The 6000-nt window shown below is 35.8% G+C and overlaps 1 protein-coding gene across 5 annotated transcripts in view; it reads left to right on the top strand.

Annotated features, from left to right (window-relative positions):
• Positions 1–6000, top strand: part of DACH1 (dachshund family transcription factor 1) — a 370263-nt gene that overhangs the window by 61171 nt on the left and 303092 nt on the right. The gene's annotated exons all lie outside the window — the stretch shown is intronic.

The following is a 6000-nucleotide window of genomic DNA, read 5'->3' as shown; positions in this document are numbered from 1 at the left end:
TCCCAGATCTCTGAAACCTTCCACAAAAGGTGGGTTGGGGGAGGAGGAGTGGAAAAAAGCCAAGCATGGTGACTTTTGCAGGGAATTTAAGCCATTTAGTGTGTGTGAGGTGCTCTCCTACCGTGCCAGTTTGGTTGAGGTCTTTAGACAGTGAGATGTCCAGTTCATGATCTCAGTTGACTTTATATGGGATGAATCTTTCGACATATGTGTATTCAAGAAACTTGGAAAAGTAAAATAATAAACCATGGAAACTTCCAGGATTAGTTTCTGTTTTTATAGAAGTCCTCAGTTTAACAGCTTTTGAATTTACATTGAAATTCTGTCTAAATTGCCTCGTAAGTTTCAAGTTAAATGACTTGATAGTTCTTAAATGCATTTCTTTTCTTTTCAAGGTGAATACTGTAGTGATTGTTAGAAGCCTGCTTCTATTAGCAATATTCCTGATAGAAGGGTAGTTTTGGAAGTCTTTTATTTTCTTATGGTACTTTTTTTCTAAACAGGAATGCAAAAGAAGTATTGTCTAAACCAGTTTAGGTGATTAGGAAATTATAATTAAGAGTAACTATTTCTTGTGTGTTGGCATTTTTTTTCCTTACTCCTTTTTTGAAAAGATTGATTATACTGAACTAAAGTTACTTGATGCCTGCTAGTTGTGGTTTCTTTCACTGGAAAAAAAACCCTTGAAAGTATTTTTAGTTTGTCTTCTTTTTCTCTTTTTTTTTTTTCTTTTTTTTTCTTTTTTTTTAAAGCAGTGGCATGTTGTGTTGTTTTCTCTGCCCAAGGATTTTTACATCTCAAAATCAAAGTAGATATTTCTAATGTCACTCATTTTAACCACAAACATTTGCTTTTATCATGCTGTTAGTCTTGGTCACTTGTAGTTAATTAAGATTTCAGACATAGAGTTGCCAATCAACTTACTAAATGTACCTCTCTCTTCTGTTTTCACAATCAGGCACCAGGAGATTCAACACAGTAGTTGATAGCTGGTATGTGATATCTATCTCCTGGTTTATAGCCTGGTACAATAATGTCATTGCCCCATGTGGCAAATGGTGTAAGCTATTGTAAAACTGTTTGTCTATGTGATTAAGACATTGCAGCAGTGTGCAGCACCAGCCAATTACTTTTTTTAATTTAATTATAGCAGAAAAAAGAGAATAGCGTAATAGAAATTCTTGTCATAGGGAATATGTAAAATGTAAATTGAAGAGCCATGAAAATTTCATGCATTGGCAGGCTGATTTGTTCCTATTTTCAACTTGTTATGAAGACTGAGTTTCTTAAATGCAATAAAACAAGACATAGCAGTGTTTAGTAATTACTTAGTTCTACATCAAAATAATTATATACAGTATGTGTTTGCAATCCACTCTGCTGCGTATGAATGTAAAAATGAACACTTCAGGGCCCATATCAATTTTGTCTTTTAGACAGTGTAAATAAAGCTGAATCTTCAACTTTCAAATTAAAACTGATAACCTTGGGCAATCAGGGCTTTTATAAAGAAGGGGAAAAAAACTTTAGCTTGCCTCAGAACAGGTTGTGTCTCTGGAATGCTTCTGGGACTAAAGAGATCAATTAAGTGTGTATAAACAAACAGTTGGAAAAAAGCTACTAAAACAACAGAGGAGAAGGCTCTCTATTGGGCTCCAGGGGCCTGGGGGAGCGAAGTTTCATTAACTGGATCTGAAGTCCTATGGCCTTCTATAAACAGGCATTAATTAAAGAATGTAAAAAATAAAGTTTCAGACCTTGCAATATGTTAATGATCATATGATTCAGGGCCTGGGAAGGAGAGGAGCAGCAGAGGTCATAAAATAAGCATGAAGCATTTAATATGAGTGCTTGGCAGGGATTTCTGCAAATTAGTTGGTTATTTGCTGGTCCAAAGCAAATTAAGGTGATTTTGCTTCACTTGCTAATTTTTTATGTGCATGCTTGGCAAAATGTTTTTCACAAATGGATGAAGGTTATTGTTAATGGCATAATGAGAAATATTAACATATTTAAATAAACCAGTGTATTCTGACATAGGCCACAAGCACTCTTTTTTTACATGTGTATTTAAATAGATCTTCTTCTGTAGCACAGGAAAAGCATTTTGGATAAAGTCCGTAAAAGAGCTTATGTTATTTGTAATATCCTGTTTATATATTGTATTATTTAAATCCAACTAACACCTGAAACTTTTATCTTTCTGTAAAAGGACATTATTCTTCTGAAACCTTAAAGGAACACTTACAAGTTAAAACTCATGTGTTAAATACTGTTTTCCTGTTTGCATATACTTAAGAATATCTTAATTTTTATACATCTTAATTATTATGATTGATTAATGAACTATTTTGTTTTCACTGCTCGTGATGTTTTTTAGATCACTTCCAGCTTTTGAAATGCCTTAAGTTCTTCATTATTTGTAGGAAAGTCAAAGTTTTTTGAACACATGGGTGCATAAAAGTATTTGCATGTCTACTTCATCCTCTCCACACAGCTGTAAAATCAAATCAGGACCAAATATAATCTGTTTCCTTTTTACTATTACTTTATTTCTTTGCTATTACTTCTTCTCTACTATTATTCTTCCTTACTTCTTTACTATTCTTCTACTATTTACTACTTCTTTACTGTTCTGTTACTATTCTTTATTCTACTATGAGTAGAGTGAGTAATGAGCAGGTGCTGTCAAAAAACGGAATGCAATACACAAAGTCTGAGGAAGATGACAGGAGTTGACTCTTCTTAATTTCCAGTAATGGGATTCCAGCTGTAACTTGTTCAAGTAGGACGTATTTCTTCTCACTTGTTGGTATTCTTTCATTTCATCTGTTCAGTCACTTGCACTACTAGTTTCTTATTTTTGGCATCTGCTTACTCTCTTTATTTGCATTTTATTGTTTTTTTTTTCCATTACCTGGTGGATTAAGAAAAGGAAGTGCTTGAGGAACTGTTTAACATGCAGATGGAAGAAGCTCTCTGTCTTTAAATTCTCTGAAGTTAAGAGGTGGATATGGCACGAGTGTGTAGTAGAGGGAGGCAGTATGAGTAGGAAGCTACTATTGACATTGTTCTGTTGCAGCAATTTTAGATGGACAAATTGCAGTTGAGAAAATTTCATGACTCGGTAAAATGAGCAATGATGACATCTGTGGATGCAGGTCTGTTCATATCTTTGCAGAGCCTTTAGGGAAATAAATATCTCGGAACATTCGGTGAAGTGAAGCTCACTCAATAAATCAACCTGACACAATAACACTTCTGGCACATGAGCTCTACTTCTCCTCAGCACCACCTACCCCTCTGTGTTCCTGTGCTACCAAATGGTGTCTCCCTACAGGCCTCTAAATCAAATCAGAGCACACAAATACAGTGAGAATTTATTGGGAATTGGTTTTGTTCGGCAAAAACATTACTTATTAGATGAACTGAAATGATAAATTTTGACCCTTTAAGCACTGAGGAAGTTCAGACACCTTTCCTAAGTAGAAAAGGGAAGATAAACTTTATGCTAACTTGCAGAAGGTAAATAAATGGGAAGATAAGTTTACAGTCCGGTTTGTCAAAGGGCATATGTAAGTTCCTTGAATGAGATAAGTTAGCTTTTGAACTTCTCAATTACCTGCTCTATTTGGGAAATACAACTAGTATCTATGACATTCTAGCAGTAGGAATAACAAAGGCACCACCCTGTTGCACTGGGGCAGTACAGCAAGGAGCATCCCAACCCGTTCATAGGTAGATGCTGTTCTTGCAACATTTAAACAAATTATTTCTACAGACTGAAGCTTGAATATGTGGAATAGTGTGTTCTATCCATTGATTAGAGTTACTGGAAGCAGATGGCAAAAAGGAAGGGTTCAGTGCTTTTTCTCTCGTACTTCAGAGATTTGGAACAGAAACATTTAGGATAAATGAAGAGGCCCTGGTTTAAGTCAAGTAAAGTGGGGCTTGGTAAGTAGTTTTGATAAAATTATGTCACTTGACTGGGAAGAAAAAAGTCTGTGCTATGTTAAATCTTTGCTTTAGTCTGAAAAGAGTGATTTTAAAAATTACAGGTGTTTCTCGAAGTTGCAAAATGGCATTTTCATGAACTTAGTCATGCAGATATACATGCATGCATAAAATTGTATGTCTGTAAGTATTATATACATATATACAAACACATAAAACAATTAGGGAGGATTGCTTTGCCATTGGGAGTTGTCTCAACAGATAATTTTCTTATTTTACTGTGATTACCTTGTTAAACTGTCAATGATTTAAGAAGTAAACTGATGTTTGAAAGAGCAGTTATATAAAATGGCAGCAAAAAGATGGGGTGTTATTGTGCTGCTGTTTTGCCCTCCATCTAAAAAATCTAATATCCTTTCAGATGATTATCTAATTAATAAGATTTCTTTCTAATTAGGTTGAAATTGTAACATTTCATGAATGTCCCCTTACTGAGCAAGACAATTCTTAGAATACCTGTGCTCTGGGGAACATGAAATATCTTTTCTTGAGGGAATTATAGCAACCTTAAGATTGTTAAACTGGAGCATCTGATGGATTTCTTATTGAAATGCCAAATGCTACTTTACAGAAGTGGATTTAAATTTGAACAGTATTTTACATCCTATCAAGTTAAGAAAATACAGAGATGGTCTAAGTCTAATTTTTTTTTTTTCCTTTTATATTTCATTTTGGACCCAGGAGAGTAAGCTAATGGACTTGTTCTCTGTATTTTGATGAAGATCTTAAGTTCTGATATTTCATTTGTTTATACTGAGCCAGAAGCTGTTTATAGGATTTTTTTTTAACAAATTGTGAAGTCTGTCCCTCTCCCTTTTTTATAGGAAAGGAAGTTTTAAGGGAAAGAAACACTATAAAATGGGTCTTGCATTTCACCACAGGTCTGGCACAGTTGTCTTGCTTGAAATGTATTAAAGCAGGAAGACCTGGGCAACCCACTGAGGGGAATGCAGTTGTATTGTTTGTACTGTTAAGAGTTTGTTTCTGTATCTGGAGAAGTGGAGCGATAGCCAAAGCTTGTCTAGCCCAGGCAATTTTGTTACTTCAGGATAATTTTGCAAAGCTTCTCTTCTGTTGTGCAGTGTGAGTGCAATTGCATTGGTATGAAGGTGACAAAATGATCTGAGTTTTATATTGGGAACTACTGTTCCTTTGTCACCGTGAATTCTTGCATCTCATTGAGATTGGTGTCTGATCTTGAGCACGCTCCTATTTTGGTGCAAAGTTGAGGCAGAAATAGTTATCTTACGCTACCATGTAGATACATTCTTGAGGAATGCTAACCCAATCAGTGATCATTCTGTATGTGCCAGGTAGAGCAGGCTTTTAATAAAACTTGGGTAAGGAACAGTAGAAATTCAAACTGTAACCAGTGTGGTTGTCCCTGTTTGTGTGGAGCAGACTGAAACTGATGGATGAACATTTGTCTTGAGGTTGGTTTGATTGTCAGTTTCTCCCTTTTGTCCTGAAAGAGGAAAGAGAGGTTGTTATAGTGGCGAAGTACAGAAGTACATAAACGGAATGTAGTTATGTAGAATCAGACTGTGAAGATGGGGTTGTGTTTTGGTTTTTTTTTTGTGGTGTGAGGGTGTAGGCAGTATCATGGAGGTGGCAGCTCCTTACAGGAGTAAGGGCTGTGATTTGGTCCATTGTCTTCCCTGGAGCCTCACATTCCCTGATGGAGGAGGTCACTAAGTCAAATACTGTGGAAGAATTTTTAAAAGGTCTGAGTAATTGTGTGACTACAGTAACATTTATAGTGATGCGTGTTAGAATACAGACAATCTGATCCCATGCTTCAGGGTATGAAATTATGATGATTAGTGGAAGAAATTCCTCCCCTGCATGGCAGTGCACTTTGACTGTGTTCTGAGTTACTGGTGTTTGTTGGAGGCTCTGGGAATTTACTGGGCTCAGTGTGGTTACGTTTCATAGACTGCCTATATTTGGTAGATCGAAAACCCAAAAGCTGTGGTGAGTCTTCTA

This window comes from Falco rusticolus, chromosome 2 (genome assembly GCF_015220075.1).
Source record: "Falco rusticolus isolate bFalRus1 chromosome 2, bFalRus1.pri, whole genome shotgun sequence".
Lineage (NCBI taxonomy): Eukaryota > Metazoa > Chordata > Aves > Falconiformes > Falconidae > Falco > Falco rusticolus.
The sequence above is the reverse complement of the archived record's forward strand: the minus strand, read 5'-3'. Positions and strand labels throughout refer to the sequence as shown.